This window comes from Perissodus microlepis, chromosome 14, assembly GCF_051167445.1.
Source record: "Perissodus microlepis isolate ML-2025 ecotype Zambia chromosome 14, ASM5116744v1, whole genome shotgun sequence".
NCBI lineage: Eukaryota > Metazoa > Chordata > Actinopteri > Cichliformes > Cichlidae > Perissodus > Perissodus microlepis.
Window position 1 is genome coordinate 18,415,411 of NC_140474.1, and position 22,986 is coordinate 18,438,396.

At 39.1% G+C, this 22,986-nt stretch overlaps 1 protein-coding gene across 6 annotated transcripts in view; it reads left to right on the forward strand.

The window, feature by feature from the left end:
- grik4 (glutamate receptor, ionotropic, kainate 4) overlaps positions 1–22,986 on the forward strand; it is a 353,377-nt gene that overhangs the window by 38,385 nt on the left and 292,006 nt on the right. The window contains exon 2 of one of the 6 annotated variants that reach the window (XM_084949763.1): positions 10,588–10,652. The exons of the other annotated variants lie outside the window; for them this stretch is intronic. The gene's annotated coding sequence lies outside the window, so the exon portion shown is untranslated. The remainder of the gene's footprint in view (positions 1–10,587; positions 10,653–22,986) is intronic. 6 annotated transcript variants of the gene reach the window in all.

A 22,986-nucleotide genomic window follows, 5' to 3' on the forward strand; every position in this document is an offset into this window, starting at 1 on the left:
GAATTCATCCACTACTTCGAACACAAATTACAACAGTTGTGTCAAGGCACATTTCTGAAGTCCTGTTTGAATCCTCAAGATGAGCATTTCTGTTGTCGCCATCTTGTTTGCCAAAAAACTGACATAATGTGGAGGCATGGGTCTGACTGTGAATCTACATACTCACTGGCTAATTCTATAGGACTGGAAATGTTTTTGCAATCAGAGGTATCACCATCTTATGGCTGTCAGAGAGAACAGAGGTTTTAAGGCACTTCCACTTTGGCTCCATTTTTGTATCCCAGAAACTTCGTCCATGCTTTATGCTGCCAGAGTCTTTAAACTAGTCATTTCACCATATGTGAGCTGGTTTTGCCTTTTGGATTATTTAAAGGATTATCTGATTGTTATTCTGCTGGCTCGGAGCATCCAAAAAAGTTTGTGCATCAGTTATGGTAAGTGTGTTTCTGGTGTTTTATTAGTTAATTAGCTGGTATGTGTGCCTTTATGTGTTGCACTAGTACAGTTTCTGATTGTAGCTTGCTAATCAAGCTAGCTAGTGTTAGCTAATAAATTACCACGACATTACATTGATTCGTATTAAAAACTGTCTGACTCAAAAAAAATCAGCACGGCCACCAAGACTAATAAGTTTCCAGATATGGAGTCCAAAATCAGCGTTGGGGTTTTTAACTCAAGAAGAGTAACGTGTTATTTCAGGGGCGTCTAACTCCAGGCCTCAAGGGCTGGTGTCCTGCACGTTTTAGATGTGTCCTTGATCCAACACATCTGATTTAGATGGCTGCCTCCTCAACATGTCTTGAAGTTCTCTACACTTCTTTTAAAACTTTTGGGACTTTTGTTTATGATTCTTGATAAAAATGCTAGGGAGCTGCTATATGATTGATCTTTGTTGGCTTCCTCATTGCTGTGTAACAAAAGAGGCAAGTGTTGAGAGAAATATCCTTTGCATGAATCTTTCAGTAAAACGTCAGTGATTTGTCAACCAGATTTGATGTCAAGAGTCATGTAAAATCATACAGCATTGTATGTTTGCGGTAATATTTTTAACTGTTTATATAATTCAGCCACCTTGACAAAGAACTAGCTCCCATAAATAGATAGCAATATCTGTCTGCCAGGTAGTCACTCTAAGATTGATTGAATTGACAATGTAGCCAGAGTTCCATTAAGACACATCATGCATTCGCTTTGGATAAAATATAGAGGAGGAATGACCTATGCTTGAATAGTCTGCATGTGTAGGTGGCAGCAGTGGAGCTGAGGTGAGGGGGTTACATGTTTGTGTACACACTCATTTGCTCACTATCTGCAACTTAAAAGGACATAGACGACAACAAATGTGGCATAAGTGTGTAGAAAACCCTCACATTGCCAAGGCCCTCCACTTGAGTGACATCTCTTAGTGATTACCATACATGCTCCATCAACGGATCAAAGAGAGTTGCTCTGCTATTCAACTCAAAGAGACTTGGTGTTGTGTGCTAGATGATGATAATTGAAATTGCTCCTCTCGTCACTCCAACTTAGTTACTCTTCTTGTTTTTTCTCATCCATTAACACTTCTCTTCTTCTCTCTGTTGCTCCCACCCCCTGCTACCACTATCTCCTCACCCTTCTCCTCTCCCCTCTTGGCCTTTTTTATTTCCCCCTCAGTGAGTTTCTCTTCATTCACCGCTTCTGTCTGCCCCCACCCTAGCTTTCCATGTTTTTTGGCTCCCATCTCAGAGCAGAATGTCAATGGTTATTGGAAGACTGTGTTTAGGATTCACACAGTGTGCTGGCATAAGCTTATAAGAGTAATTAGATCTTCACTTGCCGTTGTTCTTCACTTAAAATGGAGGCTATCGTTTTTGTCTCTTCTCCTCCCCGATCATTTGACATTCTGACGTCTGCATGGGAACAAAGGGAAACAAAAGAAAGCCAAAGAGGGAGGTTTGCAGACAGAGAAAGAAACATAGATAGAGGACACAGTGAGGGGAACGAGACCAATGAAGGGAGCAGAGCACAGAAGTTGACCGGATTAAAATAAAATGGAAGTTTCTTTGCTTCGGATTTACTTTACACACAATGTAAAGTAGACAGATAGGATCACTAGTGTGTAGATAAGGTCTGCTGGAGATACATAGCATGTCAACATCATATATACAGCATGTTTGTCTGCACGTGCAAACACAGGCTGTCCCTTCTTATGAGAATACTGATGCAAACGCATACAAGTGTGCATACTATTCAAATGCATGCACACAGAAATATGACAAACCCTTTATTCCCTGTTCAAATGTGGTCTGATGAGTGTGTCATGTCCTTGTCAGTGTCTCTTCTCATCAACAAGACTTCACTTCAACTTCGAGCTTTTCTACACTAGCAGAATTCTAATCCTAAAGTGTTGCTGGATCACGTTTGGCAAACAGACAGGCAAAGCGCAGCTTATGGCTCAAGGGGCTCAGAGTAAATTTGAAATCTGTCTGCCTTTTTCGGCTTTGATAACATAAGCTTTGATAGACCAACTGCATTTATCCAAACAAGCGTAAGTAATCAAAATAACTTTTTTTGGCCACATCTAGTTTGGTCAATTTAGTTAATTAATCTTAATTTTTTTTAAGGTATGCTGTAAATACGTCTGGCTTTAAGACAAGTCAGTGAGTTTTTAATGGATAAAAGGAAAACATTTGTTTTAAATTGATCATTCACTTTTCAGTCACAGTCACCAATCAGAGGTCTTTAGTCACCAACACAACACTGCTTGGATTAGACATCCCTACTATAAATTTAGCATTATATGAAGTAAGTTTTAAGTGATGCCCTTGATTCACGAGTTGTTTGTGTCCCATTTCAGCTGGCTTCTTAGCAGAATAGACTATCTTTCTTCTAGAGTTCACCAGGAAATGTCTCTTCAAATCTTGTCTTCAGAATGCCAGGACTGTGGGTCATGGGTGTCTGGATATTTTTATACCTCAAAAGCACCATAATAACTGCAAGACCACAGTAGAAGACTTGATGTCTCTTAACAAGGAAGAAAATCAAAATGCATGGTTTTAAATCTGCATCGGTACAAAGAAAATATGAAGGGAACATTTTTTTTTTTTTAGGTTTCAAGACTCAGAACCTTCAGTTTCCAGAAGAAACTGTCCTATTTTCCAGCTCTGAGTTCAGGCCGGGGTCTTTCTGTGTGGAGTTTGCATGTTCTTCCCGTGTTTGTGTGGATTCTCTCCGGGTACTCCGACTTCCTCTCACATTCTAAAGACATGTTAGTGGGGTTAGGTTAATAGGTGACTCTAAATTGCCCATAGGTGTGAATGTGAGTGCGAATGGTTGTCTGTGTCTATGTGTTAGCCCTGTGACAGACTGGCGACCTGTTAAGGGTGTACCCTGCCTCTTGCCCCAACAGCTGGGATAGGCTTCAGCCCCCCGAGCCGAAATACAACAAGGCTTTTATTCATAGACTTTGCTGATCTATTAGGATCTGTTCTTTTTAAATATGACTGTGTTCTTATCGCTGGTGATTTTAATATTCATATCTGTTCTAAGGATGATCCATTAGCCAAAGACTTTCTTGCTCTAACTGACTCCCTTAACCTTGTTCAGTGGGTGAACTAACCCACTTTAAAGGCCATACCCTTGATCTGTTTTTTTCATATGGCCTGGACATTTGTATTAAGGACATTGACAATGTTGTGATCTCTGACCACTTCCCAGTTATTTTTGATGTTGATTTATGCAATACAGAACTGCACCCTGAGGGCCTCCGACGCCCTATGTGCATATTAATTCTGAAACTGTGGCAAATTTTTCTGTGGCCTTCCTTAATTCTGCACCCACTATTATTGATTGTCCCACATATCATACAGTTGATGACTTTGCTAATTCTTTGCTATCCACATGCTCCTCTAACCTTCACGTTGTAGCACCTATTAAATGAAATGTCCTAGAACCCATTCCCTGCGTTGGTTAAACGACTCTACACGTGCCGTACAACGTGTGTGTCGCCAAGCTGAGAGGAGGTGGAAGAAACACAAGCTCCAGGTATCCTTTGATATCTTATGCACCAGCCGCCTGAAGTTTCAAAATGCTGCTAAAATGGCTTATTGAGACTAATGGCCATAATCCTCGAATGCTGCTTAAAATCTTTAATTCAGTGGTGAATCCCTGTCATGAAATGCCGACGGTGTCTTCTCCGGCTCTCTGGGAACAATTTTTAAATTACTTCACAGATAAAATTTTATCTCTCAAGTTTTCACACCCTTTAGGTGTGAGCCCTGCTTTCACCCCTGGATGTTTATCAACTTTTCATCAGCTTGAGCCGGTGTCACTCCCTGCCCTTAAGCAAATAGTTGAACAACTGAAAAATACAAATTCTGTATATGAGATTCTCCCATCACGCGTTATCACGCGTTTTGATGCAATTGGGCCTAGTATTTTAACTACAATGAATTCATCATTGCTTTCCGGCCATGTTCCGTCAGCCTTTAAACATGCTGTAGTGCAGCCTGTTCTCAAAAAAAGGAGCCTCGATCATAATGACTTTGTGAACTACAGGCCGATTTCCAAACTCCCGTTCCTGTCCAAAATCTTGGAGAAGATAGTTCTCTCGCAACTCCAGGCCTATCTGGATGTGAACAACATCAATAATAAATTTCAGTCCGGCTTTAAACCACATCATAGCACTGAAACAGCTCTACTGAGAGTCCTTAATGATCTTCTTCTAATTGCCGATTCAGGTCGTTCTGTGGTCTTAGTCTTATTGGACTTGTCCTCAGCCTTTGATATGGTGGACCATAATATTCGAGGTTAGAACATACAGTGGGCATTAGAGGTGACACCCTTAACTGGTTTAAATCATATCTTTCGAACAGGTCCTCGTCTGTCACTCTGGGTACCTATTCTTCCTCTGCTGCATCCTTCTGCTGTGGTGTGCCTCAAGGCTCTGTGTTGGGCCCAATGTTATTCTCACTGTATATGCTACCTCTAGGCTTAATCTTTGAAAAATACAATATGTAATTTAATTGCTATGCTGATGTTATACAAATTTACTTCCAGCTAACTGATGATGTTGCTCTGTCACTGTACTGCTTCCTAGAATGCATGAGAGAAATCAAAGAATAGCTTTTGGGCAACTCTCTTATCTTAAATGAAAAGAAAAACGAAATTGTGGTGTTTGACAGTCATATTTCCTGGGGCCAACTAGTTGATACCTTTGGATCCCTCGCCACTTTTCTCTCTGACACTGTTAGTAATCTAGGTGTGCTGCTGGATAGCTCTTTCAAATTTGACAAACAAGTGTCCTCTGTAGTCAAATCTAGCTTCTACCAATTGCGTCTTATTTTGCAGGCTAAGCATTAGGTACCACATAAGGATCTTGAAAACCTTATTCATGCCTTTGTGACCTCTAGATTGGATTACTGTAATTCCCTTTACTTTGGTCTCCATGCTGCTCTTCTCCATAGATTACAGCTTGTCCAAAATGCCGCGGCACGCCTTTTGACTGGAACCGGAAGGTTTGCCTCTATCACCCCTGTCCTTGTTGATTTGCACTGGCTTCCCATCAAATACCGCATCGAATTTAAAATATTGCTGCTTACCTTCAAAATTATAAATAATACAGCACCTAGTTATCTTGTCAACTTCTTAGACCATACACCCCTGGGAGAGCCCTCAGATCGTCAGCCCAATTACTCTTGGTTCTGCCTAGATCTCGGCTTAAAACCAGAGTTGCCCAGGCGTTTGCCCTGGTTACACCTAACCTGTGGAACAACCTTCCCATTGCTGTTCGCGTGTCTGACTCCATCCAATCATTTAAATCACGATAAAAAAAAAATTGCTTATTTAACCTTGCTTTCCCAGTTAGTTAATGCCTGTATTTTATACTTAATTCCATTTTTATCTTTCTACATATGTTTGTCTAGTTAAAACCTGTGTGTTTTTAGCAAGTTTGATTTGATATTCACTTTTATTAGTGCCATTGATCTGTTAGCAAATTCAGTACTTTGTTAATGGTCTTAAATTTTAATGTTTTAACCTGCTGTTTTATTGTGAAGCACTTCGGTATACCGTTTTAAATTTGCTATATAAATAAAGTTGTATTGTATTGTATTGCAGATATTTAATGTTACAAGTTAACATTCCTCTATGTAGTTTTCTTACAACATGACACAGTATTCGGGATCAGTCCAGTAATAAACAATATTTTAAAGTTTGCAGAAAAAAAATAGATGTTCAATGCTATTTTTTTTACAGACCTGTTGGATCTATTGTTAATTTTTTAAAAATAATTTGCTTCCTTCCTAGATATTGAAAAGTTATAAGAATATAATTCAATAAGCTGTAAAAGAAATACACTGCTGCAGTCACGTAGCTTCACCACAATCAAATACAGTTATTGCGAGGAATTGCCAAGAGGCCACTGAAATAGTTGTAATGCTAACTCAATATTTAAAAATACAATAAAGACCTCACCTGTATAGAACCAGTTAAACCTTTATTTTTTTGTCCTTTATGATGAAAAGGATGACATTTGAGTGATGCACTAAAAGCACGATTATAGTTTTGCCCTTCAGAGAGAATTAGTCATCAGTGATGGGGGGATACAGGAGAGGTCAATACTGCTTGTTCTCCTCCTCAAGATAAGAAAAATAATTGATGTTGAAATCCTAATCTGGCTGAGTAGATGCTGAACCACTTTGGGCCTGCAGTCCAGTCAACATGTTGGCTCAGTCTTAGTGGGTGTAATGTATGTATACAGTATAGAGATTATATAGAGTTTTGCGATAGTACAGAACACTACTCTTCTTTTTTTCTTTGCCAGTAAAATCGGGCTATAATTAGTATTTAAAAGACGATGAGCACATTTCAGCAGGCTAAACCTCATTTTATTGTTAAATTGTTGATTAAATCCATTTACTTTTATATTTACACCAAGTAAAAAAATGTGTCTATGAAATGTTTTGCCTGTGACTGAGATAAACCCATTAGATGTAGATCCAAGTGTTCCAGTTTCTGTTTTCCAACAAATGATTCATCACAATATCATAGTAATTGTGTCAAAACAATCTATTGCACATGCATATTAAATGCACAAGTGCATCCAAATCTGGCTAATTATGATACAATACCAGTATAGAAAAGTCTTGAGGCACAACAATGCAACAGATACTATTCAAAGACAAAATCAAATTATTGCAGTTTTTTCAGTGTATTATTTTGAATTCCATTCTCCTACATGTGACATATATCTTTTTACACCACATAAACCTGTGTGTTGAAATTCACCCTTTTTAAATATTACCTGAACTTACATCTGAAATATTTTGTGAAATAAAAACGGACCTGCAGTTTTTTACAGTGTTGTTTTTGGATGTGGTTGATGCCTGTCCAGTTTCAAATTTTCACATATTTGGCAGACTTTTCAAAGTAATTTTGGCTTGCCCACACTTGCTGCACATTTGCAAGCTATTTATCAACCTATCTCCACCCCAGCTCCATTATTATGCTGTGTCTGATATAATCAGTGTCATATTTGCTGTCTTGCTGCTCTCCCCCATGCTCTCTATATATGCACATGGAAGGATGGGGATGTACCAGAATGGAACCATATCACAAATTATAAATTTCTGGAGCTGGAAATAGCAGTCTTCTCTAATTATGGTGGCCTTGACTGAAATGGTGTCATTGTTTTAGGTTGTGCCACTTGCCGCCACTTACTTATACTGCTGGATTATTGTATAAAGCACTCACTTCCATACATTGTGATTTGTTTTATGCAGTTCTTTATTCTTCCCATCAGTTACGTGTAGCACCTATCACTAATCATCCACTCAGTCTTCCCAGTATATATTGTATCCTCCCTGCTGTTTCTTCATCAGTAAACAGATTGTCTTGGTGCTCTCTGCAGTCAAGCGTTACAGCCGTTCAAGTTTGAATTTCTTGTGTTTTCTTTTTTATCACTTAAGATATTTCCCTGTGTATTCTAGTTTGCTCATGTGTCAAGTAATTTCTCCTTGGCTTATTAACAGTTTTTGGTTTTTACCTCTGTGCCCTGGCTAAGTTGTTTGCCTTCTGTGGATGACCCCCTGGCTAAAGACTTTGATTTCAGACCTCATTCCCGGTCTCTTAAGACCAGCAATTGGGTCCAGCATCTTGAACTACTGTATCACAAACAGTCTTACACTGAGATTTTAACAGCATTGTTTGGCTTTTTGGTTGCTTTTATTATTCTAAACTCTAGTTTTGTCATTTTTCTTTTCGCTATTTTAATTATTGCTGCCCTCTGAGAGTGGATGCATTAGTTGAAGACCCATTACACCATTCAGATTTTTATGCCACTTAGCCTCATTTCTCTGCCTTCCTCCGCCTGTAATCCTGACGGTGTCGTCAACATGCCACAATGACTGATTTACATCTTATATAAAGTAAGTTGCCATGAACATTATTGTCCTGATGACGATTATAATAATATGCTATATACTCACTGGCCAGGTAAAGGTTGGTAGTACCCATTTTACCTTCAGAAATGCTTTAATTTTTCATGGTGTAGATTCAGCTAGGTGGTGGAAACATTATACAGGGATATTGACATTATAGCATCGCACTGTGCTGTAGATTTATCCGTCAATGATGCAAATCTCCTTTTCCACCACATCCCAAAGTTCCTCTATTGGATTGCATTATGGTGACTGCGGAGGCCATTTGAGTGCAATGAACTCATTGTCATGTTCAAGAAAGTAGTTTGAGATAATGTGATATTTGTGGCATTGTTATCCTGCTGGAAGCAGCTGTTAGAAGACGGATACACTATGGTCATAAAGGGATGAACATGCAACAATACTCTGGAGGGATGGAGCCATGCTTTCTTGTTGTTTGTGCCAAGTTCTGACCATACCATCCAAATGTTAAAGAAGAAATCGAGACATTTTCCTAGTCTTCCATTATGTAGAGTACAGACAAATATTACACCTGCTGAATGTTATATTTAAATAAGAAAATGATAGCTCTAAAGCAAGGATGTCTCATGTTTCTCTGTCCTTGTGTCTCTATCTCGCTTTCTTGCACATCAAGTGAGGAGCTATTTTATGAGCATGTAGCAGCAGCCACTAGACTGCTTCATGAGTGCTTAGTGTAATAAGCCATAAACTATGTAAATTTGTCTAAATTTCGGTGTAACAGCTCTTATGTACTCTTTCTGCCTCCTCCCTATCACTTCTGAGGGGGTCTGAACAGTAAAGGTTACAAGCTAATGAGTCAGCCTAAAAAGTAATCGCACAGCAGCAACACAGCAGCAATTTAAACTTTGGAAGAACATTAAAAAAGAGATGAAAACTCGATGAGGAAGAATTTGCATCTTTAACAACAATAAATGGAAACAACTACTTCAAATAGGAAAATTGTATATACTTGAGAATTTTCAGTGTTTTCAAATTCCACAATCCAGTTAACTATGTTTAATTGTTTCATATTTTAAATCTTAAAATGTCTTAAGATGTTGGACATATAATTTTGACACTAATGCAGACTCTATAGCTGTACAGTGTGCATCAAGTCAAAAAGCATGATGACATGGGGTTTGCTTATAGGCCGAGTCTACTCCACAAACTGGAAGCGCTTTGAATTGTATACATGCTGGAGCATCAATTAAAAGGAAAAAGACACAGGGGATCTGTTTCAAATCTTGTTCCCTCTTTTTGGAATTGCTAACACCAGCCTCTGCATATGAAACACTGTTGAACTGAATTCATTTCAGATTCAAAAAGCCTTAATTTGATCCTGTTGAAACCTAAAGAAAGCCTTCTAGGAAAGGGAATGAACATTCAAACTATCGGAGTGAACGGTCCATCTAATTCAGCTGGGGGAAAAAAGCAATTTGGTGGCAACCCTAATTTTCAACCAACTGCTTTATGGTTTCTTTTGTACCTCACTTTAAAAAGCAGGTTTTAAGAAGTGCATCATACAGGAACTTCATTATAATATTCATGACTGCATGCAGCTACAATAACTCTGTGTTACATGAAAGGTCTCTTTGATTTTGAGAAAACAAACAATCCATTAGCTGTTCCAATGGCCTGAGTGCTCTGTGACCGATTAGCTGGACTTTCTCCCTTCCACTTCAGTCCAGCAGAGCACTTGTTCTTCCCCATCCTTCTCTAATGTGTCTTCCCCTCGCCATCCCTCGCTACTCAATGACTCAATGGCTCTTAAAATGGCTATCAACACATGTCCCTCATAGTTAGATCAGCCACAAATCCCAGATTTTCATTAAAGATAAGTAAATATATAGTTCTGCTGCATTTAGTCCTTCATATTAAGTCTGACTTAATCTGAGGAGCACAATGATCACAAACTGAAAACACATGTCTAATAGAGAGAGAAAAAGAGAGCTGAAATGAGCATTTCACGAAGGTTCCAGGCTGCTGCTTCTAATCCTCCACAGTCGGTGCTGCCAATCGACGTAGCCCAGCCAGCTGCTGCTGATGGGGCTTGATGTGAATGTGGTGGAAGTGACGGTACACTCCCATCAAGAGGCAGAAGCAGCAGCAGCCAGTGATTAATCCTCATGCTGCAGCCACTAATGATTTATTTATTTGGAAATTACAGAGCCCTGGGAGTGCTGGGCACGATTGATAACGAAACCCAAGAGCGAGGGTGGGGACGAAGGGGAGGTAGGCTCAGATATTTACCACTTCTTCCCACCTCAGTGCTTGTCAGTTCCTTTGTTGACTTATAAAATATACAGACTGTGTGTGTGTGTGTGTGTGTATGTGAATCCATACACAGGGGGGCCTCAAGAGGCTAATTCTCAAATTGATATCAGGGAAGATTTCCAGAAGAACACTTTTTTCAGATGCTAAACGTTGCATGGGGCTTTTCTGCTGTAGGCAGGAGTTTAGCAGCGGCACAAGATTCCTGCTGTGAAGATATTGAGTTTGATCGCAGGGTGTCTTGCTCTAAAAGTGGGTGTAGATGTTTTGTGCAAGACAGGCAATTAATACATTATTTTCATCTTTGTCTAATGCTGAAATTGAAGTGTTTATGCAGTAGTTGGACAGCAGTTTATTTACATCTGCCTGCTGTCTTTGTCTGACGAAGAATGTGGCTTTAGAGCCCGGGGTGGCAGATTCTGTTGAGACTTATTGTTACACAGACTCTTTTCATCCATGAAAGCTCATACATCTCAAATTCAAGCTAAATGAAGTTAGCTTTAAATATTTTATACTATACTGACATGATGCTTACTGAAGCGATTGTACTATGGTACGTTGTTATAGCATAGTATATGACTATGTGAACTAGGACATGGGTGATGATGAGCTTTTTGTCATTGTGCTAAAAGCTCCAGTCTGTAAATCACCACCATGAAGCTCTGCTAACATGATTTATTTGACCTCATTAATGTTAATTGAAGTTGCTTTCCTCTTCTCACTGAACTTTACGTAAGCACTGTTGAGATGAACTCTTGAGAATACGGTTGGACTCGGATTATCATGAACAAAATTATTGTGGTTGTCGTTATTGTTGCAGTATTGTTGAAATATTGTGCAAATGTTCAAAAAGCAGTGTTGCACACACTTGTACACACTCACATCTGAGTAAAACTGATAATTTACAGGCTTAGCACCTGGAGCCATAAATTCCCAGCCAAGTTTGATACCAAGGCTTATTTTAAAAGTAAAACTCTCTCTCTAACGAACACGCGCGCACACACACACACACACACACACCCTTCTGTGTAGCATTTCAGTATATCAAATGACCGCAAATGAGCCTTAAAAAGACTGTGACAGTAATGGCATTAAGCTCAACAAGTAACATAAACACAGGTGTTTTATATAGGAGTCTACAGATTTATCTTGCTGGAACACTTGACAACCCCCAGTGATTTTAATCTAAGCTGTCCAATGTGTTATCATTAGCATTTAGTGAACAGAGTTTGCAGACACAACATACACTGCAGAAAATCAATAACTAGAGCAGGAGAATCAAACTCATTTTACTTTGTGGGCCATATACAGTCTAAGTTGTTCTGTAGTGTATCAGAAAGATACAATCCAATAATTGAAATGCCTAATAAGCCCGTCCCACCAGGAAAAAAAAGGAAAGCACACTTTGTTTCTCTTTCTTTTAATGTAAATAAGTTTAAGTATACATTTAATAAACCACCCATTTATAAAACTAGGGATGAACACCCTGAGAAAAATAAGTGTAATTTCAATAATGTGTCTTATTGAGAAATTCTACTGAAACCAGTCAGGGTGGCTCTTTGGGATTACACTTTCAGAAACAAATTACCATTACAGAAAATGAAGCAGCGGCTCATTGCTCTGACTTCTGTTAATTCACAAAAAGCGTCCCGTGTTATTTACTGCGGATACACTGTGAAAAATCAGAGCATTTTATAGTAAATAGGGGGAAAAAAGCAGGAAAGATTTGTTTTTGTTTTTTTTAATCTTCTGTCACATAAATAACAAACAAGCAAAACCCACCTCCCAAAACCTAAATTTCATTTTCTGTGAATTATTGGTTTATCTTTTGGAGTAGTAAGCCAAGCTGGCTAATTTCTTAGTCAGTAATGCATTAAATTTATAAACCAGACAAATTTATGCTCTTGTTCATTGCAATTTTCACCTTTTCCTAAACTATCAGGTGGGTCGGATTGCATATGTTGGACACTCCTGGTATAGAGGAACTGCAACAATTTACCTTTACATTACTGAAAACCCATCATTTGTTAGGAATAGGAGGAAAAAACAGGAAATTATTCCCCTTTCATCAGGTATTTTGTATTATTATGGTGCGTCATTGTGAGCTTTGTACAGTTTTTTGGAAGCCAAGGAATAATTCTAACTAACCATATTTTTCTTAAGAGGTGGCTTTGTATGTGTTACATAGTGGAGTGTCATACTGAACTTTGAAAACTTCAAGCTTTAATCCGATTACAACGATTTCTCCACACCACAAATATGCACACTGTAGCCGAGTTGCCTTTCTGACCATCTGGGCGTAACTGGTGTCTTTATGCACAGTTTTTACTGCGAGCTTAATCTGCATTTATAGCAATATAAATAAAACAACATTAAAATGAATACAGTATGAGTTCTTAGCTAAACTTGACATTCCTGAAATTCCACCAGAACTTAAAACAAGGCTGGATGAACCCATCTCCCAGTTAGAAGTTTCCTTGGCTATAGCTTCGATGCACTCTGGTAAGTGTCCAGGTCCAGATGGCTTTCCGTCAGAATTTTTCAAACACTTCTCTTCATTACTGTCCACGCAGCTTAGTGCAACCCTCACGGACTGCAAGGAACAAGGATCTCTTCCTCGATCATTCTATGAAGCCTGTATTACACTTATTACAAAGAAAGGAAAAGATCCATTGGAATGTGCCTCCTATAGACCCATTTCTCTACTGAACACAGACGCTAAAATATTAGCCAAGATACTTGCCCGTAGACTAGAAATAGTTCTTCCAAAAATTATTTCGAAAGACCAGACAGGCTTCATTCAGGGTCGTCATTCATATTTTAACATAAGGAGGCTATTTAACATAGTCTACTCCAGCTCTACAGACTCTGATGAATGTGTAGTCTCGCTTGACGCTGAAAAGGCCTTTGATCGAGTTGAGTTCGATTATCTCTTTGCAGTCCTTGATAGATTTGGCTTTGGAGCGAAATTTACTTCATGGATTAAATTACTCTATTCTCAACCATCTGCTACAATACGAACTAACCTCCAATTGTCAAAACCTTTCAAACTTCACAGAGGCACACGCCAGGGATGTCCTCTCAGCCCCCTGCTTTTTGATCTGGCCATAGAACCCCTTGCCATTGCGTTCCGCAGTTGCAAAGAGGTACACGGCATTTGGAGAAACAATACAGAACATAAGGTCCCGTTCTATGCAGATGATCTCCTGCTCTTTATTTCTAAGCCCTTAGCCTCACTACCATCTGCATTGAATCTGCTTAGTCAATTTGGTCAGATTTCAGGGTATAAACTGAACCTTAATAAAAGTGAGCTCTTCCCGCTAAGTAGCAAAGCAAGTATGTTAGACTTCACCTGCTTGCCCTTCAGAGTTGAAAGGACAAAAATTACATATTTGGGAATCACAGTGACAAAAAAACATAAAAACCTTTTCACAGAAAATGTGAGTGCATTGCTGAACCAAGTGAAGCGGTCCCTTACCCACTGGACACCACTCTCTATGTCTCTGGTAGGACGTATCAATTCAATTAAAATGACCATTCTACCCAAGTTTTTATACCTTTTCCAGGCCATACCCATTTTCATTCCCAACACTTTTTTCAATAAGCTGGACTCTGTCATCTCATCTTATCTATGGCAGGGTAAACGCCCAAGGCTTAATAAGACGCATCTTCAAAAATCTAAAATTGAGGGTGGGTTTGCACTTCCCAACTTTCGTTTTTATTATTGGGCTGCTAACATACGATGTTTGGTGTTTTGGTATTTTTACCATAATCGGAGTGGTTGTCCTGACTGGGTCACTATGGAATTGCATAGCGACAACAGTATATCCTTACCAGCTGCACTTTGTTCTCCACTCTCATCCTCTTCATTCAACTTCATTCCCAACCCTGTAGTGGTGCACTCATTAAAAATATGGGGCCAGTTTAGGAAATATTTTAAACTTTGTGACTTCTCCCTTCTCAGCCCCATTGCATCTAACCATCTCTTTAAACCTTCTACCCAGGATGGTGGGTTTGCGGAGTGGCACAGAAGTGGAATAACTTGCTTTAAGGACCTATTCATAGCCAACAAACTAGCATCATTTGAACAACTTGCTAATAAATATATTCTTCCACCATCACACTTTTTCAGATACTTGCAAGTCAGGCACTTTATTTGTTCCCAGACTTCAGGCTCAAGCCCTCCACCAGAGCCTACACTACTAGAAACTATCCTACAACTCAATCCAACCAATAGAGGGCTGATTTCCTTGCTTTACAATAAAATGTTAAATTTGACACATACCTCTTCATCCAAGCTCAAGACACTGTGGGAAGAAGACTTAAACATGACAATCTCTGACGAAACATGGGCCTCTATACTCAAACATGTCAACACAACGTCACTATGTGCACGCCATTGTTTAATCCAGTTCAAAGTGGTGCATAGAACCCATTTCTCAAAATCCAGATTATCCCGTATCTACCCTGAAATCACTCCATATTGTGACAGATGCAAAACTGCTGAAGCCTCACTGGTCCACATGTACTGGTCTTGTCCCAATCTCACTCAGTTCTGGTCAGAGGTTTTTCGTACCCTGTCCAGGATTCTCAGTGTGACGCTGGCCCCCGGCCCCCTTCTTGCTCTGTTTGGCATCAGTGGGAATGAGGTGCTTCTACCGGCCTCTAAAAAACAGGCATTATCATTCTGTTCCCTGTTGGCCAGGAGGGCAATCCTACTGAGGTGGCGGGACGCTGCCCCTCCCACTCACAAACAGTGGTTATATGACCTCATGGCATGTCTAAAACTGGAAAAGATAAGACACTCACTTCAGAACTCCACTGGGAAATTTCAAAACATGTGGGGACCCTTCCTTGATGCTTTTCAAAATCGATAAGAATTTTTCAGTAAACTCTCTTAAGTCAGGTGTGGAAATACAGTGTGCAGGTGCAGGCAGTGACCTGGGTGGGAATGAATGGGATTGTTTTGCAGGGATTGTGTTACTTTGGGATATATTATACATTTGCTTATATTCTCTTTTTTCTCTTTCTTTCCCTTTTTTCTTTTTCTTTTTTTTCTTTCCTTTTATTTCACAGCCGAAGATACATTTCTGAACTCATTTCACAGCTTAAATGTACTACTTAACCTTAATGTACAGATCATCTGTAATCCTTCTCTTTTCTTTCTGTTTATATGTATAATATATATGTTGATGTTTATGTGTATAAAAGGAAACCTCTTAATAAAAAAGACATTGTTTAAAAAAAAATGAATACAGTAAATCTTGCCTGTGACGGATCACGACCTTGTAAAAAGCGGATGCCTTTGCTGAGAACGGACACGGGCATGCATCTTTATATAGCTGTGCTAAACTCCATATTTCAAAAGATATTTTAACCAACACAAGTAAAGTATTAATATTAATGTGAGAAATTAAACGCACATGAAGGCACTCACCTCTAAGTCCATTTTGTGATTCTTATGTATTGAATGCTAGTTGATATCTAACCAGTATGACAAAACTGCATGTCATTATATTTGAAACATTTTTATCAGTATTGCAATATGCAAGAGATTTGTGTGTGTGCGTGTGTGTGTTTTAATAGCAAAGTCTTAATTGTATCTCATGTGTTTTCTCATAAGAAGCACATTCTGGTGAGGCCATTTTGCAGATTGTAATTAGGCCTCGGGTTGAATATGAGTGGATCTTTTAGCCCACTGGCGATTGCAACAGACTGAATAGGGCTAAACAGAACAGATGCCCCCTATGGCAATGTGACTCAGTTTGATTAATCCAGGGGCTTTGCTCATTCAAAACCACAGAGGAAAAATGTCTCCCTTTACCACTGCATCATGCTTTCTGTCTATTTTCATACTCTCCGTCTATTGTTCCCTCTTCTCTTTCCAAGAATCTGCATTATTGCCCTGCTTTGAATTCTCCCATTGTCCTCCCACTCATCTTGTTCTGGATCTCTTTCTCATCACCCAACTCTCTTTCCCCCATTCACGCGTCTTCTCTTCATTACTTTTCAAATACTCTGCCCAAGAGATGAATGTATATCTCAGGATCAAGGTGTTTTCTTTTTCCTTATGGGTTTTTATTTTTGTTTTTATTTTTTGTCACCGTACCAGTCATTGGTTTGTAATCTGCTCAATAAAAAACGTGAAAGCTCCTGTAAGCATCATGAGCGAGCTGTAGCGCTTTCAGTCTGAGCCCGGTCAGTTTGTCGGTCCCCACCTTCTAATTTGACTCTCTACCTAACTTGTCTCTGGTTTTGTGAGTTTCCAAGGCAGACAGCGATTCTGAAAGCAGTTTCAATCAAGTCGGCTTTGCTGGTTGCATTAATGGCGTTTCATCGGCCCTGCATCTTCTAGTGCAGATTTCATTCCGAATGGGTGTTGTTATTGCATGTAAATTGCCCTGGAGCAGTTTATGTTGTCAACAAAGAAATTATTTGGCATGTCTTCGCCAGTATATTTCTGAATCGCTTATGCTATCTTACTCACAAGCTGGCTGTAACGATTCTTGTTGTTTTCTTTCCAGTGCATTTGAATTGTGATTGGATCATCTTCTTCATTTATTTGCCCCCACAACGGCGAATAGCCAGCAACAAAGATACTATTAACACTTAAAATAAGTGTATTGCATACATATATGCATAGTAGGTGTAAAGAATCAGTGCGAGGGTCATTGACAGAAGTAAAGTGAGATCGTTAGTCACAACTCTGATCTTTTCATTATCTTCTCTTAGAGAGATTCTTGGCCATGATAATTACTGTGGAGTTCACTGTGTGGGTGTGTCATCATCAGGAACACTTATTAAAAGAGAGAGAGGACATTGATTGGGTTCAAGTCTCTGTCAGTGTCACATTTAATTGAGTACTGCAGGGAATGCATAACTGAGAAAATAAACACTCCATTAATGGCCACACACACACACACACGTACTATGGTCAGATTAAAAAGTGCTGTGTTTGGCATCACCTGCAGAATACTGAAATAGTTAATTAACGGGCTCAATATATACTGGACATAAGACAGTAAGAAAAACTGTGTAATGTATCTTGAGATCAGCCTATATTAGTGCTCCAGTATACTTCACTATTAGCTGCAACAAAACTATAAGCTGAAAAACAAGAATCATCTACATGTCATATATACATATCTATGATTTATTGTTAGAATTACGAATGAGATGCGAAATTATTTATGCCAGGCAAGAACAAGAAACAAGAAATCTTCTTGCTCCCTTTAGGGGTATCCACAGCAGCTTGTCTGCCTCTGTCTCACTCTGTCCCTAGCTTCCTTTTCTGTCACGCCAGCCTTCTGCATGTCCTCCCTCATGAACCTTCTCTTTGGTCTTCCTCTTTTCTTCCTGCCTGGCAGCTCCACATTCAAAATCCTTTGTCCAGTATATCCAGTCTCCTTTCTCTGCATATGTCCAAACCATTACCATTGCTTTGCCTTTAATCCTATCCATACTGGTCAGACAGAAACAGAAATAGCACATTTCAAATAGTAAAACATCTGTAGTAGGAGCAATGATCATTAATGACTGAGTCTCCAAAGTGGTGCAGACTTGTTGCCTGTCTGTAAACTGCTTGTGCTTTCAGGGATTTTTTTTTGATTGCATTCCCTTCACCCCCCAGACATCAATGCAAAGAAGAGAAATGTAATATGCCATGTGTGCTTGCTGCTTAGTAACTTTCAAAGCTTTTTGGTGCTGCAGCTTGTTCTTGCTCTTTGTCAGTGTCTATATTCTATGGTTCTGACATGCTGAAGTTAGCCTCAGTTAGATGGCAATAGACACACAGTTGATTCGGTCACCTGCCTCATATTTTTTAAAAGCACGTGACCTTATCCAAACAGTTTCCAAGGATGGCTTATGTGCAATAAACCACCCTTTAGATTTGCATTTGTGATTCAGTATTGGTTTTTGGCCTTGTTCCTTGTGTACAAAGATTTCTCCAGATCATCTATCTTTCAATAATACTTTGTAAATCCACAAATTTGCAGTTACAGAAATGTAATTCATAAATAGTTGAACTATTTACCCTCACAGTCTTTCACAGAACTGTGACCTTCTCCCAGTTTTTACCTCTGAAAGATATCTCAAGGATGCTCTCTTACACTCAATCAATTTTTCTTTTGCGTCTCTGTCTCAACTTTTTTGCAATGTGTTGCATCAAATATGAATTACTTTCTGCTACTGAATGAACCTTATTAAGATGAATCCTTTAATGGGTATACACTATGTGGAGAATATAAATTATCATTCCTGTCAGATGATCAATTACATCACCTCTCCGGTCTGTCCAAGAGACTGCCATGATTGGATACTCTGAACCAGCCAGGCCTGCTGACACTGTCCTCTTACTTTTGAAGCCAGATGTGAAGAGGAAGTGGGGGCTGAAAGGGTCACTGGATCCAAATCATGTGATCCTTATCTGAAGATGCAATGATCTGCTTAATGATCCCTAAAAGTGAATCGAGCTTGGTTTGTAACAGTGTGTGCACCCGTAAGCATGATTGGCTTAGTTTCTGCAGGCCACTGAGTACCATGGCCTTTGTGTTTTCTGCACAGAAACACAGAGACTAAAGATAGCCAAGTCTAATTCTCCTTTAGCTTTTAGTGAGAGCCTTTGCTTTGTCCCTTTATACATCTGCATCCCCAGCTGTCTGACTCAGCTTGCGTGATGCTCTCGGCTGTCGCAAGTCTTTGACCTGACCTCTCACTTCTCCCCCATGTCACCATAATTACTTACATACCTCAGTCCTCATTCTTTTTCTGTTTTATTTCAACCTCACTGACTTCCCTGACTTGTCTTACCTTAGTTTTTTCTTAATGGCGCTGTTCTTTCCAGCTGTTCTGTCACCCTCACCCTATTAGATGCTTCACCCATGCTCTCCCTTCAGACTCATTATCAGAAGATCCCTGCCTTTTGCACTTGGGTTTAGACATCAACACGGGGCGCAGGCAAAAGTACAAAGTCGTTAGGGCAGAATAATCACACTGCAATAATAAAAAAAAGAGAGGAGAGGACAGCCCTTCATTTGATTACACCATTGTTATTAATTAACACTGTGGAGAGGCTCTTCTATCCCACAATGGTGTTGCATATGTGTAAAGAAAGAGAGGAAAACAAGTGAGAAAGAAGAGAGGCCACACTAAGATTTGTTCTGTTTGACAAGAAAGGCTGTGAATAAAGATGACTGGCCCATCTATCAGGCTCCAAATAAAGAGAGCTGTTTTACTGTTTAATGGCCACTTCACTGTGCTTCTATCACGCAAATGAGTCCAGCTGACATTTCCTCCTAAATTCCATTTAACACCAGCTCGTCTTATCTCCATATGGGGTTTCAAGGCAGTAATACTTGTTTGCATGTTGTAACTGCTGCCTAAAGAGGGGTGTCACGAGTCGGTTGATCTGAAACACTTGTGATTTACATGTGGAAAATACAAAGTTCTTCGCCATCCCTTTCCTCCCTGTAAACACTGGTTCTTTGTGATGAGTTTGTGTTCATTTTTATTGCATTTACAGTCCCTTAAGGGTTTTCCAGTTCTTAACCTATTTATCCAGAGCAGGAATGCTGAGCACAAATGTCTAATTAAGAAATGAATTGTACCACTCTTTAGGAGCAGAGGTTCTCTCATCATCATCGCTTTTAATTCTTTCACCTTGCCTTAGGTTTTCTGCATAATACAGGAGTGTGCAGGAGGCAGTAGTAGAATATGTTGCTTAGACATTTTTCAGAGCACTTGTTACAATTAATTTTGCATGAGTCTAGTATCGCATGTGCACTCTGGCTCTTGGCCCAGGACAAGCGGATCATTCCGTGATGCTTAAATGAACTGAGCAACATTGGAATTTGTGTAAATTTTAATGAATAAATCCTCTTGGCTTATGTTTGTCAGCACTCTCCATTACCCAAATGTAAACATACCATCAATTTTTTTTGTATTCTGATGAAGAATAAGTTGTAGCTGTCGCCTCTAGCAGAAAACTTTGCTGTTTTTCTGCTTTGTTTACATGTACAAAGAATGGTTTCCTCCCTAAAAGACTGTTTTGTCATGAATTTATCCTCCAGCTTGTTGATCCCCTGCTCAACTTTTAGGCCTTCAGGTGTTTTTCTACTTTTATAAAACAATAGCACATGCCCATGCTACAGTATTGTTTGGTCTGTTTGTGCTATTGGAAAATGAATCTAGTTAATCACATTGAAAAGGCTAAAACATAGGAGTGGTAGATCTTGTTAATATGGCAAAATGGGTTGTTGTAGCCCATCGCTAGGTGGTTGCCAGGCATGTGTAATTTAGCTTTATATTCCATAAATGAAATGTTGTGTTGTTGTGAAATGAAAATGATAGAAACCTTTCATAAGGTGTTGTAGCTGCATAAAGGCTAAAAAAAACGTCACTTTAGCCTATTGCTAGGTGGTTGCCAGGCAACATGATGGCATTGTCTTCCTGCATAATTTAGTTTAAATGATACTATCGTGACATAAAAATGATACAATACTTTTCTAAGGTGTTATAGATGCACAAATGCCCCAAATGGTTCATTTTAATCTGTTGATAGCTGGTTGCTAGGCAACACGATGACAGCATAATGTCTAGATATAGATAAAAACCTTCATGAGGCCTAAGATGTACCTGTGCCAAGACTGGCTTCTCAAGTCCGTGTGCAGTGAAAATGGGCAACGTTAAGTGCTTCCATTAAAAAATACCTTCAGTGATTTTTTGATTAATGATCAATCCAGTGGTGAAGGTTAGTTAGACAGAATTGTTAAAACTAATTACTAATTAGCTGCAGTGTAGCCTGATAGATTATCATTTCTTAGCTGAACAAAAATAACAGCTGAGATAGCAAAGATAAATGTCTTAAGCTCCAAAAGTCATCAAACATCTGGAGATTTCATTTTCCATTATGATGATGCAGACTCATTTGATGTTTTAAGTACACAAAGCTCATAAAAGCATAATCAGATGTCATTAAGGTAGCTTTCATCTGGAGATGGAGGGGAGAGGTGAGTTTTCACTTTTGTCTAAAAGCAGCACATTTGCTTATTCACACTCACTCACACACAAACACAAACACATGCACAAAATCCAATGTTTGAGAGTCTTATTTTAATAACATATTGGCACTAACCCAGTTGTTTATTAATAATTGTTGTAGTTAAACCAGAAAAAAATTCTGGTGGGACTGAACATGTTTTTCACGCTTACATAAATTAAAACCAGATTTGTGGGTTAAAAAAAAAAATCGCAGACTTATTGACCTGAGCAATCATTTGAACGCTCTTGCGTTCAAAGTAAAAGGTCAGGCATATTTGCCCTGGATAAAGAAGAGATCATTAAAATGCATTTTTATTCATCTTAACTGACATATTTGACCTTATAAAATGTATAAAATGAAATACACTAATAGGAGCTTTTCTAATCAGAATCACTCCATTTTTCACACTGCACTCGTAGTGTTTATTTTGGACTTGCACACACATTTCACACTGAACATATTCATTCATTGTGTCGTTTATCAGCACAGATATACACACACGTGCACATAATCACAGTTTCGTACTAATTGTTTCTATGGAGCTTGTTGACATTCACGCAGTCACGTTATTCCAATCGAGATCTGACAATGGCCTCAGGATATCACAAAACATAGACGTATGTGTGTGTGAGACCTTGTGCTAAATGGACATCAGCATCTCCCCTTATCTCTTTCTTTGTGCTGGTCTGCATTAATAAGATAATTGCCGTTAGCATGTAATTGCAATGTTAACTACGGCCAGACCGCGCCTGGACTACAAACAGATCGATTAAGTGTAATCCAATTCCTCGTCCTTATTAATGGCTGCAATATCACCTCATGCATTTTATCCCACAAAAGCAAGGATAACTGCAACATAGGGGGAAGAATGGATTACAGGCTGAGGCATTGGCTGTCCTCATCTTGACATGCTGTCCTCTGTCTTTAGGGTCTGATTAGATAAAACACTTTTTAAACTCCACAGTGTCAAGATGGGTGTGTTCACCTACCTTTTTGACTCTGTTGCTATCTACAGGTTGGTTTAGTAGACTTCTGAATATTACTTTGGCTTCACACTGAAAGATCAGGTAGGGCATGGATAAATAACAGTGGATGATTTTTATGCATTTATATGGTGTGTTAATTGAGATGCTTGACATTTAAAAATCTCAGGGCTGCATCAATGCATACTGCAGACCTGTTAAAATTTACTGTAATTTTGGTTTGTGTCCTTACTATTATGTGTTTTTGTATATATCAAATACATTCACTACC